Here is a 23,339-nt window from a genome sequence, read left to right on the forward strand (position 1 = left end):
CGGTGCTCATCTACGACACAGTGGTGATGAGTTTTCAGTACGTGTTCTTTTGAACGAGCAATGAGGTTGCCGCCTTGGACAGCTGACTGCACGCTCTCATTGTGCCACGTGATGAGAATTCACCAGGCTCGTTCAGTCATTAGTCACATTCCATCGTTTGCCATAAGCAGACGCTGCGAAGTGATGTGGATATCAGTTCCCAGTCTTGTGGAAGAGGAGGAAAAGAGCACACGAGGGCTCGTCCGGGAGTTGAACCCGGGACCTCTCGCACCCTAAGCGAGAATCATACCACTAGACCAACGAGCCACAGCAGCACTTTCCATTTCAATCTGTCAGCGAGCTTGAGGATGGGGAGAGGCGCCATTCGCTCGTCCAGTCAGACCTTCATCAATAAGTCAAGAAAGCTGCAATTACACGACTGCCTTGCAGACGAAGGGCAGTGAACTGTGCCCGGTAAGAGGGGAACAAGCGGCACTAGGTGACGCCGAGGCATAAGTCCCAGTGAGGGGGGTTGGCTTGTATGGTACAGCGCTTGCTTTGTATGTGGGAGATAGCAGGATCAATTCCCGCATCCTCCAGGTGTGTGCTTAGAGCTTGATGTGCCGAAAGGTGTCCTTTAGCCTGTGGTCCCGCCTTACATGGAGAGCATCGTGCAGCTGTCAAGCGTTTCGCAGCCACGCCCCCTTTTCATCTTCTCTCTGGCTTAAGCGTCACTCCGCCCCTCTCTCTTCACATTTCATGTCAGCATGTCAGAAGTCCGAGTGACATTTTTAATGGCTGAGTGAGGGCACGATGCTGAAGCAGAGAGGCCACTTCAGCCACAGAGACTTGTGCTAGGTGAGATCTGAAAGACGGACTCGCAACAGAAACAGACCAAAAATGTATCGGTGAGATCAAAAGGCAAATGCAACATTCAGCAGAGGGCGTCTAAAGATTAGGGAACGGGCGACTGAAATCCATGTGAGGCAAACTTTCCGGTGTGTGTACTGCAGCTGGGCTTGTTGGCGTAATTGGTAGTGCGTCAGTCTCGTCATCTGAAGGGCCTGAGTTTGATCCTCACACGGGGCAGGGCTGCTTCCTCTCTTGCTCTTTTCAAACACTTGCGGCAACTGTTCGCTCATAACCACGTCTGGAATGCGTGACCTTTACACGGGCGAGAAGCAACGCCGCATCCCTTTTCTAAAGAACATTCACATTCAGAAATAAGTCAAGAAATTTGCCATTACTTTCGCTCGCACTGCTGTCAGCCTGCCCATGTTGCCAAAGAAAGATTCACTCGGCGTCAACATGACAGAACAGCGATCACTTGAAAACAATGTTCCACACTCCGTAAGCAAGAACTTCAGTGTTTGCAGTCACCCGATATGCCGATAGTCAAAGGAGCGCAAAACACGAAGCGTCAAAAGACAAGATGAGTTGATGGAAAGAGCGTTGAATTGATGAGCACAAAAGTTCAGCTCGTACAATAGGCAACGAAGGTCTCAGCGTCGTCATCGCATTTGAAAGGACTGCCTTGCAGACCAAGGGCAGTGGGCGGTGCCCGGTAAGAGGGGCAGAGGCGGTAAGACATGATGCCGAGACGCATGAAGCGAGGGGGATTAGCTCAAATGGTAGAGCGCTCGCTTCGCATGCAAGAGGTAGCGGGATCGATGCCCGCATCCTCCAGGTCTGAGTTTGGATCTCCTGAAGCCCGGTGCTCTTGTTTAGCTTCTGCGACTTCTGACAGGTGCTCCTCCGTTGCGGAGAGAATGTCCTTCAGTTGTCAAGCGTTGAAGGGCCACACCTCCTTCCCAACCTCAGTCTGCACTGAGTGCGTCTCCGGCATTTTCTCGTCCAATTTGTCAGCTTAGCAAGTGAAAAGTATATCCGAGTGAAAACAGTGCTGATAATACTCTCACGAATTGTTAGAAGACGTGCTTTTGATCATCGATTGCTTAACAATCACATTCGTTCGACTTGAGCCATCAAGCTCGTAGTTTTCCTTCAAATCTTGAAAGCTCTCAGTGAGAACATCATAGGCTGCAGGACGCCCCGTAACTTGATTACTTCAACAGAAAGAAGAGCAGACAGCTCGACAAATATGTGAGGCGCAGAGAGCGCAAGGCGAGCCGCACACGTTTCGGTGGCTGAGAGAGGGCAGTTTTTGCTTCTGCATTTCCCAAGTAAGGACGCATGACAACAAGCGATCGCGGTGCTCATCTACGACACAGTGGTGATGAGTTTTCAGTACGTGTTCTTTTGAACGAGCAATGAGGTTGCCGCCTTGGACAGCTGACTGCACGCTCTCATTGTGCCACGTGATGAGAATTCACCAGGCTCGTTCAGTCATTAGTCACATTCCATCGTTTGCCATAAGCAGACGCTGCGAAGTGATGTGGATATCAGTTCCCAGTCTTGTGGAAGAGGAGGAAAAGAGCACACGAGGGCTCGTCCGGGAGTTGAACCCGGGACCTCTCGCACCCTAAGCGAGAATCATACCACTAGACCAACGAGCCACAGCAGCACTTTCCATTGCAATCTGTCAGTGAGCTTGAGGATGGGGAGAGGCGCCATTCGCTCGTCCAGTCAGACCTTCATGAATAAGTCAAGAAAGCTGCAATTACACGACTGCCTTGCAGACGAAGGGCAGTGAACTGTGCCCGGTAAGAGGGGAACAAGCGGCACTAGGTGACGCCGAGGCATAAGTCCCAGTGAGGGGGGTTGGCTTGTATGGTACAGTGCTTGCTTTGTATGTGGGAGATAGCAGGATCAATTCCCGCATCCTCCAGGTGTGTGCTTAGAGCTTGATGTGCCGAAAGGTGTCCTTTAGCCTGTGGTCCCGCCTTACATGGAGAGCATCGTGCAGCTGTCAAGCGTTTCGCAGCCACGCCCCCTTTTCATCTTCTCTCTGGCTTAAGCGTCACTCCGCCCCTCTCTCTTCACATTTCATGTCAGCATGTCAGAAGTCCGAGTGACATTTTTAATGGCTGAGTGAGGGCACGATGCTGAAGCAGAGAGGCCACTTCAGCCACAGAGACTTGTGCTAGGTGAGATCTGAAAGACGGACTCGCAACAGAAACAGACCAAAAATGTATCGGTGAGATCAAAAGGCAAATGCAACATTCAGCAGAGGGCGTCTAAAGATTAGGGAACGGGCGACTGAAATCCATGTGAGGCAAACTTTCCGGTGTGTGTACTGCAGCTGGGCTTGTTGGCGTAATTGGTAGTGCGTCAGTCTCGTCATCTGAAGAGCCTGAGTTTGATCCTCACACGGGGCAGGGCTGCTTCCTCTCTTGCTCTTTTCAAACACTTGCGGCAACTGTTCGCTCATAACCACGTCTGGAATGCAGAACCTTTACACGGGTGAGAAGCAACGCCGCATCCCTTTTCTAAAGAACATTCACATTCAGAAATAAGTCAAGAAATTTGCCATTACTTTCGCTCGCATTGCTGTCAGCCTGCCCATGTTGCCAAAGAAAGATTCACTCGGCGTCAACATGACAGAACAGCGATCACTTGAAAACAATGTTCCACACTCCGTAAGCAAGAACTTCAGTGTTTGCAGTCACCCGATATGCCGATATTCAAAGGAGCGCAAGACACGAAGCGTCAAAAGACAAGATGAGTGGATGGAAAGAGCGTTGAATTGATGAGCACAAAAGTTCTGCTCGTACAATAGGCAACGAAGGTCTCAGCGTCGTCATCGCACTTGAAAGGACTGCCTTGCAGACCAAGGGCAGTGGGCGGTGCCCGGTAAGAGGGGCAGAGGCGGTAAGACATGATGCCGAGACGCATGAAGCGAGGGGGATTAGCTCAAATGGTAGAGCGCTCGCTTAGCATGCAAGAGGTAGCGGGATCGATGCCCGCATCCTCCAGGTCTGAGTTTGGATTTCCAGAAGCCCAGTGCTCTTGTTTAGCTTCTGCGACTTCTGACAGGTGCTCCTCCGTTGCGGAGAGAATGTCCTTCAGTTGTCAAGCGTTGAAGGGCCACACCTCCTTCCCAACCTCAGTCTGCACTGAGTGCGTCTCCGGCATTTTCTCGTCCAATTTGTCAGCTTAGCAAGTGAAATGTATATCCGAGTGAAAACAGTGCTGATAATACTCTCACGAATTGTTAGAAGACGTGCTTTTGATCATCGATTGCTTAACAATCACATTCGTTCGACTTGAGCCATCAAGCTCGTAGTTTTCCTTCAAATCTTGAAAGCTCTCAGTGAGAACATCATAGGCTGCAGGACGCCCCGTAACTTGATTACTTCAACAGAAAAAAGAGCAGACAGCTCGACAAATATGTGAGGCGCAGAGAGCGCAAGGCGAGCCGCACACGTTTCGGTGGCTGAGAGAGGGAAGTTTTTGCTTCTGCATTTCCCAAGTAAGGACGCATGACAACAAGCGATCGCGGTGCTCATCTACGACACAGTGGTGATGAGTTTTCAGTACGTGTTCTTTTGAACGAGCAATGAGGTTGCCGCCTTGGACAGCTGACTGCACGCTCTCATTGTGCCACGTGATGAGAATTCACCAGGCTCGTTCAGTCATTAGTCACATTCCATCGTTTGCCATAAGCAGACGCTGCGAAGTGATGTGGATATCAGTTCCCAGTCTTGTGGAAGAGGAGGAAAAGAGCACACGAGGGCTCGTCCGGGAGTTGAACCCGGGACCTCTCGCACCCTAAGCGAGAATCATACCACTAGACCAACGAGCCACAGCAGCACTTTCCATTGCAATCTGTCAGCGAGCTTGAGGATGGGGAGAGGCGCCATTCGCTCGTCCAGTCAGACCTTCATCAATAAGTCAAGAAAGCTGCAATTACACGACTGCCTTGCAGACGAAGGGCAGTGAACTGTGCCCGGTAAGAGGGGAACAAGCGGCACTAGGTGACGCCGAGGCATAAGTCCCAGTGAGGGGGGTTGGCTTGTATGGTACAGCGCTTGCTTTGTATGTGGGAGATAGCAGGATCAATTCCCGCATCCTCCAGGTGTGTGCTTAGAGCTTGATGTGCCGAAAGGTGTCCTTTAGCCTGTGGTCCCGCCTTACATGGAGAGCATCGTGCAGCTGTCAAGCGTTTCGCAGCCACGCCCCCTTTTCATCTTCTCTCTGGCTTAAGCGTCACTCCGCCCCTCTCTCTTCACATTTCATGTCAGCATGTCAGAAGTCCGAGTGACATTTTTAATGGCTGAGTGAGGGCACGATGCTGAAGCAGAGAGGCCACTTCAGCCACAGAGACTTGTGCTAGGTGAGATCTGAAAGACGGACTCGCAACAGAAACAGACCAAAAATGTATCGGTGAGATCAAAAGGCAAATGCAACATTCAGCAGAGGGCGTCTAAAGATTAGGGAACGGGCGACTGAAATCCATGTGAGGCAAACTTTCCGGTGTGTGTACTGCAGCTGGGCTTGTTGGCGTAATTGGTAGTGCGTCAGTCTCGTCATCTGAAGAGCCTGAGTTTGATCCTCACACGGGGCAGGGCTGCTTCCTCTCTTGCTCTTTTCAAACACTTGCGGCAACTGTTCGCTCATAACCACGTCTGGAATGCAGAACCTTTACACGGGTGAGAAGCAACGCCGCATCCCTTTTCTAAAGAACATTCACATTCAGAAATAAGTCAAGAAATTTGCCATTACTTTCGCTCGCATTGCTGTCAGCCTGCCCATGTTGCCAAAGAAAGATTCACTCGGCGTCAACATGACAGAACAGCGATCACTTGAAAACAATGTTCCACACTCCGTAAGCAAGAACTTCAGTGTTTGCAGTCACCCGATATGCCGATATTCAAAGGAGCGCAAGACACGAAGCGTCAAAAGACAAGATGAGTGGATGGAAAGAGCGTTGAATTGATGAGCACAAAAGTTCTGCTCGTACAATAGGCAACGAAGGTCTCAGCGTCGTCATCGCACTTGAAAGGACTGCCTTGCAGACCAAGGGCAGTGGGCGGTGCCCGGTAAGAGGGGCAGAGGCGGTAAGACATGATGCCGAGACGCATGAAGCGAGGGGGATTAGCTCAAATGGTAGAGCGCTCGCTTAGCATGCAAGAGGTAGCGGGATCGATGCCCGCATCCTCCAGGTCTGAGTTTGGATTTCCAGAAGCCCAGTGCTCTTGTTTAGCTTCTGCGACTTCTGACAGGTGCTCCTCCGTTGCGGAGAGAATGTCCTTCAGTTGTCAAGCGTTGAAGGGCCACACCTCCTTCCCAACCTCAGTCTGCACTGAGTGCGTCTCCGGCATTTTCTCGTCCAATTTGTCAGCTTAGCAAGTGAAATGTATATCCGAGTGAAAACAGTGCTGATAATACTCTCACGAATTGTTAGAAGACGTGCTTTTGATCATCGATTGCTTAACAATCACATTCGTTCGACTTGAGCCATCAAGCTCGTAGTTTTCCTTCAAATCTTGAAAGCTCTCAGTGAGAACATCATAGGCTGCAGGACGCCCCGTAACTTGATTACTTCAACAGAAAAAAGAGCAGACAGCTCGACAAATATGTGAGGCGCAGAGAGCGCAAGGCGAGCCGCACACGTTTCGGTGGCTGAGAGAGGGCAGTTTTTGCTTCTGCATTTCCCAAGTAAGGACGCATGACAACAAGCGATCGCGGTGCTCATCTACGACACAGTGGTGATGAGTTTTCAGTACGTGTTCTTTTAAACGAGCAATGAGGTTGCCGCCTTGGACAGCTGACTGCACGCTCTCATTGTGCCACGTGATGAGAATTCACAAGGCTCGTTCAGTCATTAGTCACATTCCATCGTTTGCCATAAGCAGACGCTGCGAAGTGATGTGGATATCAGTTCCCAGTCTTGTGGAAGAGGAGGAAAAGAGCACACGAGGGCTCGTCCGGGAGTTGAACCCGGGACCTCTCGCACCCTAAGCGAGAATCATACCACTAGACCAACTAGCCACAGCAGCACTTTCCATTTCAATCTGTCAGCGAGCTTGAGGATGGGGAGAGGCGCCATTCGCTCGTCCAGTCAGACCTTCATCAATAAGTCAAGAAAGCTGCAATTACACGACTGCCTTGCAGACGAAGGGCAGTGAACTGTGCCCGGTAAGAGGGGAACAAGCGGCACTAGGTGACGCCGAGGCATAAGTCCCAGTGAGGGGGGTTGGCTTGTATGGTACAGCGCTTGCTTTGCATGTGGGAGATAGCAGGATCAATTCCTGCATCCTCCAGGTGTGTGCTTAGAGCTTGATGTGCCGAAAGGTGTCCTTTAGCCTGTGGTCCCGCCTTACATGGAGAGCATCGTGCAGCTGTCAAGCGTTTCGCAGCCACGCCCCCTTTTCATCTTCTCTCTGGCTTAAGCGTCACTCCGCCCCTCTCTCTTCACATTTCATGTCAGCATGTCAGAAGTCCGAGTGACATTTTTAATGGCTGAGTGAGGGCACGATGCTGAAGCAGAGAGGCCACTTCAGCCACAGAGACTTGTGCTAGGTGAGATCTGAAAGACGGACTCGCAACAGAAACAGACCAAAAATGTATCGGTGAGATCAAAAGGCAAATGCAACATTCAGCAGAGGGCGTCTAAAGATTAGGGAACGGGCGACTGAAATCCATGTGAGGCAAACTTTCCGGTGTGTGTACTGCAGCTGGGCTTGTTGGCGTAATTGGTAGTGCGTCAGTCTCGTCATCTGAAGGGCCTGAGTTTGATCCTCACACGGGGCAGGGCTGCTTCCTCTCTTGCTCTTTTCAAACACTTGCGGCAACTGTTCGCTCATAACCACGTCTGGAATGCGTGACCTTTACACGGGCGAGAAGCAACGCCGCATCCCTTTTCTAAAGAACATTCACATTCAGAAATAAGTCAAGAAATTTGCCATTACTTTCGCTCGCACTGCTGTCAGCCTGCCCATGTTGCCAAAGAAAGATTCACTCGGCGTCAACATGACAGAACAGCGATCACTTGAAAGCAATGTTCCACACTCCGTAAGCAAGAACTTCAGTGTTTGCAGTCACCCGATATGCCGATAGTCAAAGGAGCGCAAAACACGAAGCGTCAAAAGACAAGATGAGTTGATGGAAAGAGCGTTGAATTGATGAGCACAAAAGTTCAGTTCGTACAATAGGCAACGAAGGTCTCAGCGTCGTCATCGCACTTGAAAGGACTGCCTTGCAGACCAAGGGCAGTGGGCGGTGCCCGGTAAGAGGGGCAGAGGCGGTAAGACATGATGCCGAGACACATGAAGCGAGGGGGATTAGCTCAACTGGTAGAGCGCTCGCTTAGCATGCAAGAGGTAGCGGGATCGATGCCCGCATCCTCCAGGTCTGAGTTTGGATCTCCGGAAGCCCGGTGCTCTTGTTTAGCTTCTGCGACTTCTGACAGGTGCTCCTCCGTTGCGGAGAGAATGTCCTTCAGTTGTCAAGCGTTGAAGGGCCACACCTCCTTCCCAACCTCAGTCTGCACTGAGTGCGTCTCCGGCATTTTCTCGTCCAATTTGTCAGCTTAGCAAGTGAAAAGTATATCCGAGTGAAAACAGTGCTGATAATACTCTCACGAATTGTTAGAAGACGTGCTTTTGATCATCGATTGCTTAACAATCACATTCGTTCGACTTGAGCCATCAAGCTCGTAGTTTTACTTCAAATCTTGAAAGCTCTCAGTGAGAACATCATAGGCTGCAGGACGCCCCGTAACTTGATTACTTCAACAGAAAGAAGAGCAGACAGCTCGACAAATATGTGAGGCGCAGAGAGCGCAAGGCGAGCCGCACACGTTTCGGTGGCTGAGAGAGGGCAGTTTTTGCTTCTGCATTTCCCAAGTAAGGACGCATGACAACAAGCGATCGCGGTGCTCATCTACGACACAGTGGTGATGAGTTTTCAGTACGTGTTCTTTTGAACGAGCAATGAGGTTGCCGCCTTTGACAGCTGACTGCACGCTCTCATTGTGCCACGTGATGAGAATTCACCAGGCTCGTTCAGTCATTAGTCACATTCCATCGTTTGCCATAAGCAGACGCTGCGAAGTGATGTGGATATCAGTTCCCAGTCTTGTGGAAGATGAGGAAAAGAGCACACGAGGGCTCGTCCGGGAGTTGAACCCGGGACCTCTTGCACCCTAAGCGAGAATCATACCACTAGACCAACGAGCCACAGCAGCACTTTCCATTTCAATCTGTCAGCGAGCTTGAGGATGGGGAGAGGCGCCATTCGCTCGTCCAGTCAGACCTTCATCAATAAGTCAAGAAAGCTGCAATTACACGACTGCCTTGCAGACGAAGGGCAGTGAACTGTGCCCGGTAAGAGGGGAACAAGCGGCACTAGGTGACGCCGAGGCATAAGTCCCAGTGAGGGGGGTTGGCTTGTATGGTACAGCGCTTGCTTTGCATGTGGGAGATAGCAGGATCAATTCCCGCATCCTCCAGGTGTGTGCTTAGAGCTTGATGTGCCGAAAGGTGTCCTTTAGCCTGTGGTCCCGCCTTACATGAAGAGCATCGTGCAGCTGTCAAGCGTTTCGCAGCCACGCCCCCTTTTCATCTTCTCTCTGGCTTAAGCGTCACTCCGCCCCTCTCTCTTTACATTTCATGTCAGCATGTCAGAAGTCCGAGTGACATTTTTAATGGCTGAGTGAGGGCACGATGCTGAAGCAGAGAGGCCACTTCAGCCACAGAGACTTGTGCTAGATGAGATCTGAAAGACGGACTCGCAACAGAAACAGACCAAAAATGTATCGGTGAGATCAAAAGGCAAATGCAACATTCAGCAGAGGGCGTCTAAAGATTAGGGAACGGGCGACTGAAATCCATGTGAGGCAAACTTTCCGGTGTGTGTACTGCAGCTGGGCTTGTTGGCGTAATTGGTAGTGCGTCAGTCTCGTCATCTGAAGGGCCTGAGTTTGATCCTCACACGGGGCAGGGCTGCTTCCTCTCTTGCTCTTTTCAAACACTTGCGGCAACTGTTCGCTCATAACCACGTCTGGAATGCGTGACCTTTACACGGGCGAGAAGCAACGCCGCATCCCTTTTCTAAAGAACATTCACATTCAGAAATAAGTCAAGAAATTTGCCATTACTTTCGCTCGCACTGCTGTCAGCCTGCCCATGTTGCCAAAGAAAGATTCACTCGGCGTCAACATGACAGAACAGCGATCACTTGAAAGCAATGTTCCACACTCCGTAAGCAAGAACTTCAGTGTTTGCAGTCACCCGATATGCCGATAGTCAAAGGAGCGCAAAACACGAAGCGTCAAAAGACAAGATGAGTGGATGGAAAGAGCATTGAATTGATGAGCACAAAAGTTCAGCTCGTACAATAGGCAACGAAGGTCTCAGCGTCATCATCGCATTTGAAAGGACTGCCTTGCAGACCAAGGGCAGTGGGCGGTGCCCGGTAAGAGGGGCAGAGGCGGTAAGACATGATGCCGAGACGCATGAAGCGAGGGGGATTAGCTCAAATGGTAGAGCGCTCGCTTAGCATGCAAGAGGTAGCGGGATCGATGCCCGCATCCTCCAGGTCTGAGTTTGGATCTCCAGAAGCCCGGTGCTCTTGTTTAGCTTCTGCGACTTCTGACAGGTGCTCCTCCGTTGCGGAGAGGACGTCCTTCAGTTGTCAAGCGTTGAAGGGCCACACCTCCTTCCCAACCTCAGTCTGCACTGAGTGCGTCTCCGGCATTTTCTCGTCCAATTTGTCAGCTTAGCAAGTGAAAAGTATATCCGAGTGAAAACAGTGCTGATAATACTCTCACGAATTGTTAGAAGACGTGCTTTTGATCATCGATTGCTTAACAATCACATTCGTTCGAGTTGAGCAATCAAGCTCGTAGTTTTCCTTCAAATCTTGAAAGCTCTCAGTGAGAACATCATAGGATGCAGGACGCCCCGTAACTTGATTACTTCAACAGAAAGAAGAGCAGACAGCTCCACAAATATGCGAGGCGCAGAGAGCGCAAGGCGAGCCGCACACGTTTCGGTGGCTGAGAGAGGGCAGTTTTTGCTTCTGCATTTCCCAAGTAAGGACGCATGACAACAAGCGATCGCGGTGCTCATCTACGACACAGTGGTGATGAGTTTTCAGTACGTGTTCTTTTAAACGAGCAATGAGGTTGCCGCCTTGGACAGCTGACTGCACGCTCTCATTGTGCCACGTGATGAGAATTCACCAGGCTCGTTCAGTCATTAGTCACATTCCATCGTTTGCCATAAGCAGACGCTGCGAAGTGATGTGGATATCAGTTCCCAGTCTTGTGGAAGAGGAGGAAAAGAGCACACGAGGGTTCGTCCGGGAGTTGAACCCGGGACCTCTCGCACCCTAAGCGAGAATCATACCACTAGACCAACTAGCCACAGCAGCACTTTCCATTTCAATCTGTCAGCGAGCTTGAGGATGGGGAGAGGCGCCATTCGCTCGTCCAGTCAGACCTTCATCAATAAGTCAAGAAAGCTGCAATTACACGACTGCCTTGCAGACGAAGGGCAGTGAACTGTGCCCGGTAAGAGGGGAACAAGCGGCACTAGGTGACGCCGAGGCATAAGTCCCAGCGAGGGGGGTTGGCTTGTATGGTACAGCGCTTGCTTTGCATGTGGGAGATAGCAGGATCAATTCCCGCATCCTCCAGGTGTGTGCTTAGAGCTTGATGTGCCGAAAGGTGTCCTTTAGCCTGTGGTCCCGCCTTACATGAAGAGCATCGTGCAGCTGTCAAGCGTTTCGCAGCCACGCCCCCTTTTCATCTTCTCTCTGGCTTAAGCGTCACTCCGCCCCTCTCTCTTGACATTTCATGTCAGCATGTCAGAAGTCCGAGTGACATTTTTAATGGCTGAGTGAGGGCACGATGCTGAAGCAGAGAGGCCACTTCAGCCACAGAGACTTGTGCTAGATGAGATCTGAAAGACGGACTCGCAACAGAAACAGACCAAAAATGTATCGGTGAGATCAAAAGGCAAATGCAACATTCAGCAGAGGGCGTCTAAAGATTAGGGAACGGGCGACTGAAATCCATGTGAGGCAAACTTTCCGGTGTGTGTACTGCAGCTGGGATTGTTGGTGTAATTGGTAGTGCGTCAGTCTCGTCATCTGAAGGGCCTGAGTTTGATCCTCACACGGGGCAGGGCTGCTTCCTCTCTTGCTCTTTTCAAACACTTGCGGCAACTCTTCGCTCATAACCACGTCTGGAATGCGTGACCTTTACACGGGCGAGAAGCAACGCCGCATCCCTTTTCTAAAGAACATTCACATTCAGAAATAAGTCAAGAAATTTGCCATTACTTTCGCTCGCACTGCTGTCAGCCTGCCCATGTTGCCAAAGAAAGATTCACTCGGCGTCAACATGACAGAACAGCGATCACTTGAAAACAATGTTCCACACTCCGTAAGCAAGAACTTCAGTGTTTGCAGTCACCCGATATGCCGATAGTCAAAGGAGCGCAAAACACGAAGCGTCAAAAGACAAGATGAGTGGATGGAAAGAGCGTTGAATTGATGAGCACAAAAGTTCAGCTCGTACAATAGGCAACGAAGGTCTCAGCGTCGTCATCACACTTGAAAGGACTGCCTTGCAGACCAAGGGCAGTGGGCGGTGCCCGGTAAGAGGGGCAGAGGCGGTAAGACATGATGCCGAGACGCATGAAGCGAGGGGGATTAGCTCAAATGGTAGAGCGCTCGCTTAGCATGCAAGAGGTAGCGGGATCGATGCCCGCATCCTCCAGGTCTGAGTTTGGATCTCCGGAAGCCCAGTGCTCTTGTTTAGCTTCTGCGACTTCTGACAGGTGCTCCTCCGTTGCGGAGAGAATGTCCTTCAGTTGTCAAGCGTTGAAGGGCCACACCTCCTTCCCAACCTCAGTCTGCACTGAGTGCGTCTCCGGCATTTTCTCGTCCAATTTGTCAGCTTAGCAAGTGAAAAGTATATCCGAGTGAAAACAGTGCTGATAATACTCTCACGAATTGTTAGAAGATGTGCTTTTGATCATCGATTGCTTAACAATCACATTCGTTCGACTTGAGCCATCAAGCTCGTAGTTTTCCTTCAAATCTTGAAAGCTCTCAGTGAGAACATCATAGGCTGCAGGACGCCCCGTAACTTGATTACTTCAACAGAAAGAAGAGCAGACAGCTCGACAAATATGTGAGGCGCAGAGAGCGCAAGGCGAGCCGCACACGTTTCGGTGGCTGAGAGAGGGCAGTTTTTGCTTCTGCATTTCCCAAGTAAGGACGCATGACAACAAGCGATCGCGGTGCTCATCTACGACACAGTGGCGATGAGTTTTCAGTACGTGTTCTTTTGAACGAGCAATGAGGTTGCCGCCTTGGACAGCTGACTGCACGCTCTCATTGTGCCACGTGCTGAGAATTCACCAGGCTCGTTCAGTCATTAGTCACATTCCATCGTTTGCCATAAGCAGACGCTGCGAAGTGATGTGGATATCAGTTCCCAGTCTTGTGGAAGAGGAGGAAAAGAGCACACGAGGGCTCGTCCGGGAGTTGAACCCGGGACCTCTCGCACCCTAAGCGAGAATCATACCACTAGACCAACGAGCCACAGCAGCACTTTCCATTTCAATCTGTCGCGAGCTTGAGGATGGGGGAGAGGCGTCATTCGCTCGTCCAGTCAGACCTTCATCAATAAGTCAAGAAAGCCGCAATTACACGACTGCCTTGTAGACGAAGGGCAGTGAACTGTGCCCGGTAAGAGGGGAACAAGCGGCACTAGGTGACGCCGAGGCATAAGCCCCAGCGAGGGGGGTTGGTTTGTATGGTACAGCGCTTGCTTTGCATGTGGGAGGTAGCAGGATCAATTCCCGCATCCTCCAGGTGTGTGCTTAGAGCTTGATGTGCCAAAAGGTGTCCTTTAGCCTGTGGTCACGCCTTGCATGGAGAGCATCGTGCAGCTGTCAAGCGTTTCGCAGCCACGCCCCCTTTTCATCTTCTCTCTGGCTTAAGCGTCTCCGCCACTCTCTCTTGACATTTCATGTCAGCTTGTCAGAAGTCCGAGTGACAATTTTAATGGCTGAGTGAGGGCACGATGCTGAAGCAGAGAGGCCACTTCAGCCAGAGAGACTTGTGCTAGGTGAGATCTGAAAGACGGACTCACAACAGAAACAGACCAAAAATGTATGGGTGAGATCAAAAGGCAAATGCAACATTCAGCAGAGGGCGTCTAAAGATTAGGGAACGGGCGACTGAAATCCATGTGAGGCAAACTTTCCGGTGTGTGTCCTGCAGCTGGTTTGTTGGCGTAATTGGTAGTGCGTCAGTCTCGTCATCTGAAGGGCCTGAGTTTGATCCTCACACGGGGCAGGGCTGCTTCCTCTCTTGCTCTTTTCAAACACTTGCGGCAACTGTTCGCTCATAACCACGTCTGGAATGCGTGACCTTTACACGGGCGAGAAGCAACGCCGCATCCCTTTTCTAAAGAACATTCACATTCAGAAATAAGTCAAGAAATTTGCCATTACTTTCGCTCGCACTGCTGTCAGCCTGCCCATGTTGCCAAAGAAAGATTCACTCGGCGTCAACATGACAGAACAGCGATCACTTGAAAACAATGTTCCACACTCCGTAAGCAAGAACTTCAGTGTTTGCAGTCACCCGATATGCCAATAGTCAAAGGAGCGCAAAACACGAAGCGTCAAAAGACAAGATGAGTTGATGGAAAGAGCGTTGAATTGATGAGCACAAAAGTTCAGCTCGTACAAAAGGCAACGAAGGTCTAGGCGTTGTCATCGCATTTGAAAGGACTGCCTTGCAGACTAAGGGCAGTGGGAGGTTGCTGTTTTGAGACGGAGGCATTGGGATGGTGGGCCGAGATCTATTCTTCTTAAGGAATTCTTCATCGTGAAAGATCGGTCCACAGGTCATCCAACGAACTCAGGGAATCATGTGGTACTGAAGGGAGTGAAGTGCTGAAACACATGACATGCCCCCTTGATCTCACATGCACAATTCTGCTGCAATATACACAGCTACCGTCCACACCAGGCAGTGGGGCTTCAGCAGAATCTGCTACGCCACCTGTAATTACATATCCAGCTGCACACATATACATGGCCCTTCTGTCCTTTTCAGGATCTCAAAAAAAAAGCATAGCGTGGTTTTCCTGCCACATGATTGACCTCATCTCCCTCAGAATGTGCCCCGCCACATTCATTGCTGAAGCAGGACGGAGGCTAACGGACATGTCAGAACAGTGAGGTTCAACGATCTCTCCAAAATATTGTGGTTGTAGTGGAAGAGATATGTTTTAAATTGTACCTTGGTATTTCAAACTCTCTCTAGAATGTTATCCATTTCTATTTTATTTTGACAGGAACTGTTAAAAGGCTAATGACACTAGATGAAAAGAGAAGAAAGAAAACACAACGTTTCAGCTGTGGAGCCTTCTTCAGGTGTGAGGGCTCCACGGCTGAAATGTTGTGTTTTCTTTCTTTTCTTTTAAGCATGGAATAGACCTATTACTTGTTCCTTTGCAGCCTACACATGGTGATGCAGCTCCCCACCTGAACTGCTAATGATACTAGATGCCTGGTAGTTTGTGGTACTTGGTTATTGTCTTATGTTTGCTCAAACTGCATATGTGTTGTAGCAGCGAGGCTTATTAATAAGAAAGAATTAAGTGTTCTGAGCCTTCCCAAATGAGGCCCCATCTCTGTTCATCTCTGTGGTGCAGCCACAGAGAAACTATTCATGCAGGCTGATTTAAGGTTTCCTTTGATAAGGGACAGCTCCCAAAGGGGGATGCACTTAGCTAAGCCTGGCTATCATGATCAATGGTCATCCATTGGTGCCTATCTGTCTAGGGAGTGCCAGATGGACATCTGGACTGCATTCCTAGGTGTCAGGAGTAAATGACTCATATCTCACCTTGATCAACCAATCAGGGACTGGTAGGGCCAAGTAACCCACGTGGGACTCTGATGCCCATGGAACTTTCACCAATCAACGAGCTGAAGTTCCTCCAGGTAAAAACAAGAAACACAGAGAGCCTGTAGTAAGATTCAGGAGAATTCTGTGGACTTTTCTAAAGGGAATTCAAAGGAGAATTCCAGGGCAGGACGGCCCAGGAGCAGAAGGCTCCCAAGGGCAGGACATTCTCGCAGAGCGCCTCCTGACCATCCTGAGACTCAGCCCAGACAACCACGGAACGGCCAGTGTGTCCGAGTGCCAGAACTTTCCTTTGTTCTAAGAGTCTAGAGCGGAGGTTGCCAGAGAGTAACCAGAGGATCCACCCGAGGTTAGCACCAGTAGCAGGCCTCGTGAACAGGTTGGAACTGTGGACAGCTGAATCACTATTCAGAACTAGCGCTTCATCAGGAACGAACTGGTCTTCTTCCTGACTTGCTGGGACCCACAGTCATCTTTTCTCCTGTGCGCAAACTTTGCTAGTTAAAGCCAACACTAACTAGCCGGTCAGTGAGCATCAGCAGCGCACCGTCGCAAGCCGCACAGCACAGCCTGGCACCGAGCCAGAGAGCGCGGATTGGACAGCAACAGCCTGCAACTGTTTCTTTGAGTCCGCAGGATATCTGAATCCCCAGAGATTGGATGAGTATTCAACTTCACTGCATTACTGCTCGAGAATTCAATTGTTATCCCAACCAGTTGATATCAATTTAATTCCTAAGAGTTATGTACTTGTTTTGAGTATCTAATGTAGAAGTTATAACCAAGTTCATTTACGAAACGGTCTAAATGAATGATATATTGAACGTATGTCCTTTTGATATGTGTAACACTTTGTAACTGATTGAATATATACCTTTTGTATTCTGATAACCCTCTCGATAAGATCTGTTAGGTTTATATGCATATTCTATGTATTAATAAATGTATCCTCGTGTATTAGTACCTGTGTGTGTGCGTTGTTTGAGTTATGTCACATGGTTGGATTTTAAAGCCATCAAAAGAATCAATTTTGTGATTTACTGCTACAATTAATAATTGTCCCAGTAAATGCCCAAACCCTACAGAACTGGTGCCTTCAGAAAGCACACTACAGTGTGATTGCATATTTTTGTGTATTTTCATATGTCAATATTTAATTCACTCACATTCCTGTATGATTGGAAGGAAGGCAGATTGGATTTGGCACAGGACGCCTGCTCATATATGTTGATCTTTGTTGGGCTGGAAAAACAATGATAAAAAGTGAAAAAAGCTCTCCCCAACATTTCTCTTCTCTTGGCCATGGTTACACTGCCCTTTCTTTCCTTCTTTTGTCCTTCTACAAAGATTCCAGGGCTCTTTATCCACCATAATATCAGAAGCCAAAAATAACCATCTAATGTGTAAACAGCATTTGTAATGTTGGTAGCTGGAAGAGGTTAAGTATGTTTGCAAGACCTAGTTGATTACACCACAGACTTACCTTGTTTTTTTTTCTCTTTTTAAGGCTGTGCTGGACTGTACCACTATCATAGAAGATTTTTTTCAAGACACATCGCAGTTCCATAGTAGAATTTATCAATAGTAGAATTCCATAGGACATTATTTATCAACATCTAACATTACCCAGTGTGAGACTCTGCCAGTAAACCTCAGAGCATTGAGTTCTCCACTGGTGAAGATGGCTTTCTGAAGTCATGAAATCCACTGCTGGGATGCCTGAGAGACAGTGATTGAATCCTGTCTGGAATTAGGCTCTCTGTTAGTGTTGATCTGTGGGAATTATGTGGTAAAAAGGGAAAACTCCTTTACTTTAGTCACTTTGAAAGTTCAAATGTACAGATCTTCAGAAACCCCAGTCTGAAGGATGAAGCAGGTTCTGCTCAAGGAGTTGCCTACGTTTTGCTCCATTCAATCCAAGCAGATAGTCCACCATTTGCCTTCTCTTGGCCATGATTACACTGCCCTTTCTTTCGTCTTTGTACTTCTACAAAGATTTCAGGACTCTTAATCCACCATAACATCAGAAGCCAAAATTAACCTTCTAACATGTACAAATCATTTGCAATGAAAGGAGGTGGAAGGGTTTAATAATGTTTGTAAGACCTGGTTGATTCCCACACATAGACATACTTTGTTGTCAGTTTTTTTTCTCTTTGAAAGGCTATAGGAGGGGTGTGATGGACTGTACCACTATCATAGAAGATGTTTTTCTTCTAAGGACACTTCTGTAGCGGCAAGGCGTATTTAAAATACAGGAATTAAGTTTGCTGCTCCCTTGCCAGTCCCTCTCTCCCTCATCTCAGTGCAGCTGGATACAGAGAGGCCATTCCATCTGGTTCACGTTTAAGGTGTTTTTCTAGCTGATAGAGTTTCCTGATAAGGAACAGCTCCCAAGGCTGAGATTCACCAGCCACCCTAATAAGTGGTCATCTCTGGCGCCTTACTGTCTGGGAGATTCCATGGGAGAGGTTCATCCCAAGGTTTACAACCCTAAGGTCAGAGGTCACTGTTACTCATCCTCCACCTCAATCAGCCAATCAGGAACTGGTAGGGCAGGGTAACCCCACGTGGGTCTCGAATGCCCGCGGAACTTTAAGCCACTGAACTACCGTAGTTCCTCCAGATAAAACAGGCAGCACGATGCCCAGAAGGTGCCCCTCCAGGACGTTCTCAGACTCAGCTCGGACAATCACGTGACGGCCAGTGTGTCCGAGTGCCAGGACTTAACTTTGTTTTAAGAGTCGAGAACGGAGGTTGCCCACGCATAACCAAAGGATCCGCCCGAGGTTAGCCAAGCAGCAAGCCCCGTGAACCGCGGGTACTCCACCTTCAAAGCTAACCTGATCAACGAGTGAACTACGGTTGGAACTGTCGACAGCTGAATCTCAGGATTCAGGACTAGCGCTACATCGGGAACGAACAAGTCTTCTTCCCATCTAAAGAGTGTGACTGGCTTGGACCCGTAGTCACTTTCCATGTGCACAAGCTCTGCTAGTTTCAGCCAACACTAACTAGCCGGTCTTCAAAGAGCATCAGCAGCGCATCGCAACAGGAATCTCTCCCTCCTCTCCTTCTCACCAGCCGCACCGGCCACTGCCTGGCACCGAGCCAGAGAGTGCCGATTGCACACAACAACAGCCTGCCACTGCTTCTTTGTGTCTGCAGGAGATCTGAATCCACACAGATCGGATGAGTATTCAACATTCTGCATTACAGCTCGAGAATTCAATTGTTACCTCAACCACAATTGATATCAATCTAATACCTATGAGTGATGTACTTGCTTTTGAGTATCTAGTGTAGAAGTTGTAATCCCAGTTCATTTACGAAACAGTCTAAATGAATGGTATACTGAATGTATGTCCCTCTTGGTTTGGAACTCTTCATGATTTAATATATACCTTTTGTATTCTGCTAACCCACACTCTTAAGATATGTTATGTTTATATGCACATTTTATGTATTAATAAGTGTATTAGTATCTGTGTGTGAGCGTTAATGAGTTAACCCGCAAAGTCGGTTTTCTAATAGCCATCAAAGAATCATTTTGTGACTTACTGCTACAATTAATAATTGTCCCAGTAAATACACAAAACCCCTACACACGCATGGAAACCAATATTTACCTGCTACTCCAGAATGCAGCAGAGAACAGTTGGACAGAAGGTTAGTATCTGTCGATACTGCATCACAGAAGTCAGTCTCTTCCCCCTCATTATGCAGGCTGACTTGTTCACGATGAACTGTCCTCCAGTGACAGTCAGCTGCAATCACTGACTCAGACATGGTGTTGATACACTGAGGGCACTTTGGCTGATTTGGTTAACATGCTTTCCTCTTAAACAGGAGATGCTTAAATCCCAGCAGTGCTTTTCTTCCTGTCTTGTCTTACAAAATGTATCACTATGGATGATTACGTACAGCTTGATTTGTTTAACGCAAGTTTTCATTTTCTTTCTGGAACAACTTGCTTTTCATGAAATTCATACAGCTTGTTAAAGATGAAATACAAATCTTGCCTTGTATATCGCAGGCTGGTAAGAAAAAAGCATTATTTTCTTTTTTTTAAGCTTGCAAATGGAGAAAAGGGACACACGTGAGTCTCTGTTAATTAAAAGGTTAGTGGTTTGAGCCCACCCAGAAATGCACTTCTCATTATTGCAATGTAAACCTCATCTCTACTTATTCGGATTTCTTAGCAAAACCTTAACCCACTTGATATTTGCAAGAAATGTGAATGTTTTTGTTAAACAATTAAGTATGTAAGTCAATATCACTGGGAATGGCCAATAATGACCAACATTCAAGGACATCATATTCAGCCAAGGACTTTGATCTTCGAACGGCTAGCAGAAGAATTCATTTATGCTCTCGATGCATCCTTAGTTAGAATATTTAAAATTACGACACAGATTTGTTGGAGAACTTGACAAGCAAAAAAGACAGTTGGACAGCATGATTATGCTAGGACTGTACATTTGTATTTTAATTCTTTTGTATATTTATCTTAATTGTAATATACATGTAACCATAAATGCTGTTCTATGTAAATACATTTTGTTGTATTTTATCATATTTTAGCTGAGGGCACAAGGGGGTCTATTATACCTTCCGAAACTTCCAAGACAACTATAACAGAGGCTCATATTTTAATATAATTTGCTTTAAAAGAAAACCACAATTTGTACGATATCATCCCTCAATATCGACGTTCAAATGAAGGATTTAAAGAAGCAACAGCGATAGGAGAGTACATTGATTTTGGACCAATGTTTGAATCTGAACAATCCTTCCTCCTGGAAAGAAGAAAAAACAGGTATGTTTTGAGTCTCATGATGATGCTCTTCTGGATTTAAAAAAAAAAAACAGTGCAAATTTGTTTCGGATGTATTTTGGATAAAATTATAACTGTCATCGAAGAGAAATTTGATCAGTTGAATGCAGTCGAAACTTTTGATTTTATATGATGACAGGACGTACATTTAGGACTCAGTACCGATAACGCTGCTGATATTGATGGAGTAGAAATTAAGTGTATTGGCAATTTTATCTGAGGCAAGAAGTACTAGAACACCTCCTATAAAAATGTTAGGATTCAGAACAAGAAATATTTTTCCACCTCACCCAATGGTATTGCATTAACGAGGCTGAAGCTGGCTTCTTATTCGCCAGCTTCTTCTTCTGCCTTTAATGCTGCTGCTGTGTTGTTATGCCGCCTTTCGCCTGTAGATGGCTCTTTACAGTAATTTTTAAAAGTACTAATCAGGATGGATTACTGTATCTATCCTCAGTAAATGGGAATATGTAAGTAGTGACTATCCAAATAACATTTTTGTGTGAAACACATTTCAGAAAATTGTAAACCAATTTTCAAAACTCACAATAACACAAACACAATAAGTAAATAAGACAAAGGCAAAACATAAGTTCACAGGCACTTTCTGCATATTTACCACGACCTTGCCTTCTGATCATAAAAAGTCTTAAAATCTTGCATTTTACAATAACTTTTTAATATAAATGGGACATTTAGAACATGGCATATGAGAATATATGGTTAACCGAGGATGAGCAACGGGTGATGGCACTTCCTGCTTCTTGCTATAAACCTACCCCCTGGTTATAAAAACATCTAAAAATTCTGACACTGAGGTGTGAGAGACAATGGAACAGACTATCAAAATCCTGAACTTTAGGAAATTTTACAGTGCCATTTTTTCAAATATGACCCTGTGAACATGGCATGTCCCTCCTTCCTCATTACCAAAACATCTCAATGTTCCAACACTATGTACATTGGTAATTACAACACTTCACTGTTGCATTTCTGAGTTGTGACATTGTGAACATGGCATGTTAAAGTATATAGAAACTCTAGATCAGAACAGGCTTAATGCAATTCATAGTGATTTATCATTTTCTGACTTTCTAAATGAAAAAAAAATTCGGTGATTATGACACTTCGGTATGACATAAAATATGCTTCAATGATAGAATAAATAATCATGGAAAAAATACCCACAGTGGACATTCATAGTTGTGATTATAGGAATGTTAAATATCAGGTGAGTAGCTGCGTCAGCATGCGTAGGCTGCAAAGGAACAAGTAAAGGGTTATTCCATGCTGAAAAGAGAAGAAAGGAAACACGACGTGTTGGCCGTGGAGCCTTCTTCAGGTGTTAGAAAGACAGGGCAGTATGCACAGATAATTTTCTTTTTATCTTTGCTTACTGCAGTTTATCTTTGATGACAACATCAAAGACATTAAGGAATTCTTACGGCTAACAGCTCCACATCAACTTCCTTTTATAACTAACCTCATCAGATCTCTCAACTGCACTCTTCCAGTTTCTCACTTCAGAGAAGGATAAAAAACTCAATCATCCTCTACAGAGAAAAACCATCAACACCCCTACCACCTCCACCAATCCTAACCTTGTTGTTACTATACCCTCTGACCTTTCCCTTTCACCCCTTTGCATCCTCAGCTAACATATTTTAATATTACAACACAATTACAATAGATTGTACAGTATTTACAGTTTAAAATTAAGGTAAATATGTCCAAATATCAAAATCCAACTGCACAGTGCTAACAAAACAATGCTTGTGAAGTTCTCAAACAAATCTGCATTGTATTTTTAAAATATTTCAGCAGAGGATGTGACGGGAGTATAAATGACGATTCAACGATCATTTTTCTTGGGTGAATATGGTTTTCTGGGGAGTTGCGATGTTGGGCATTATTGGACATTTTTGACAAGTGTTGAACAGTCGCATTTCCTACAAATATTAAAATGGCTATGGTTTAGCTGAGAAATCCAATCGACCTACAGTATGTAAAACAATGTTTACATCGCAGAAGAAAGCCGTCCCTGGGGGGACTTGAACCACCAACTTTTCAGTTAATAGCCAAACGCGATAACCGATTGTTCCACAGAGTCTTTCCTCAGCTCAAAAAAAAAATATCTTACCGTTTATTTTGCCAGCCGGTAATATTTCTTCTGCACTGATAACCAAGAACTGAATTTCATGTTTCGCAAGCTGTGTGAATTTCATCAAAAACAAGTTTTCCAGAAGGGAAATGAACACATGCATTTAACGAAATCAAGCTCTTTGTGAGTGCCCAAAATGGTACGTTCTGTACTACAAGATAAGAAGAAATACACGGCTGGGATTTGAACCGCGGTTCTTTTGTTTAATAAAGAGTCACTTTAACCAACTAAGCTACGGTGACATGACTTCCATCACCTTTTACACCCACTTGGACACACCGCTCTGAGACATCTGTGTTCAGAAAGCGCTGAACCTGCTCTCAGAGCAAATTGCCTCTTTTACATACAGTAGCAGCCCCGACACTGAGAAACGAAGAGAACTGGCTTTTATCTGGCATTTTTCATGTCCAATGCGTTTGACATCTCCCAAGGGCGACAGAGTTCTTTTGCAACACTATTTCTTCTTCTTTTTTATTTCTGTACGCTTTGATAAAAAAACGAGAAATCGTGCAAGGGAAAAAATGTATTTGTTTCATAGAGAAAACGTACACCAGGAAA

At 47.0% G+C, this 23,339-nt stretch overlaps 8 non-coding genes across 8 annotated transcripts; 1 reads left to right on the forward strand and 7 right to left on the reverse strand.

Annotated features, from left to right (window-relative positions):
• Positions 1-234: 234 nt before the first annotated feature.
• Positions 235-306, reverse strand: trnap-agg (transfer RNA proline (anticodon AGG)). The gene has a single exon. It is a non-coding gene; the product is annotated as a tRNA-Pro (tRNA).
• A 2,117-nt stretch (positions 307-2,423) lies between these two features.
• On the reverse strand, positions 2,424-2,495 carry trnap-agg (transfer RNA proline (anticodon AGG)). Its single transcript has one exon. It is a non-coding gene; the product is annotated as a tRNA-Pro (tRNA).
• Positions 2,496-4,612: 2,117 nt separating this feature from the next.
• Positions 4,613-4,684, reverse strand: trnap-agg (transfer RNA proline (anticodon AGG)). Its single transcript has one exon. It is a non-coding gene; the product is annotated as a tRNA-Pro (tRNA).
• A 2,117-nt stretch (positions 4,685-6,801) lies between these two features.
• On the reverse strand, positions 6,802-6,873 carry trnap-agg (transfer RNA proline (anticodon AGG)). Its single transcript has one exon. It is a non-coding gene; the product is annotated as a tRNA-Pro (tRNA).
• A 1,286-nt stretch (positions 6,874-8,159) lies between these two features.
• trnaa-agc (transfer RNA alanine (anticodon AGC)) lies at positions 8,160-8,232 on the forward strand. Its single transcript has one exon. It is a non-coding gene; the product is annotated as a tRNA-Ala (tRNA).
• A 758-nt stretch (positions 8,233-8,990) lies between these two features.
• trnap-agg (transfer RNA proline (anticodon AGG)) lies at positions 8,991-9,062 on the reverse strand. The gene has a single exon. It is a non-coding gene; the product is annotated as a tRNA-Pro (tRNA).
• Positions 9,063-11,179: 2,117 nt separating this feature from the next.
• trnap-agg (transfer RNA proline (anticodon AGG)) lies at positions 11,180-11,251 on the reverse strand. The gene has a single exon. It is a non-coding gene; the product is annotated as a tRNA-Pro (tRNA).
• A 2,117-nt stretch (positions 11,252-13,368) lies between these two features.
• On the reverse strand, positions 13,369-13,440 carry trnap-agg (transfer RNA proline (anticodon AGG)). Its single transcript has one exon. It is a non-coding gene; the product is annotated as a tRNA-Pro (tRNA).
• Between the last annotated feature and the right edge of the window lie 9,899 nt (positions 13,441-23,339).

This window comes from Lepisosteus oculatus, chromosome 14 (assembly GCF_040954835.1).
Source record: "Lepisosteus oculatus isolate fLepOcu1 chromosome 14, fLepOcu1.hap2, whole genome shotgun sequence".
Taxonomy (NCBI): Eukaryota; Metazoa; Chordata; class Actinopteri; order Semionotiformes; family Lepisosteidae; genus Lepisosteus; species Lepisosteus oculatus.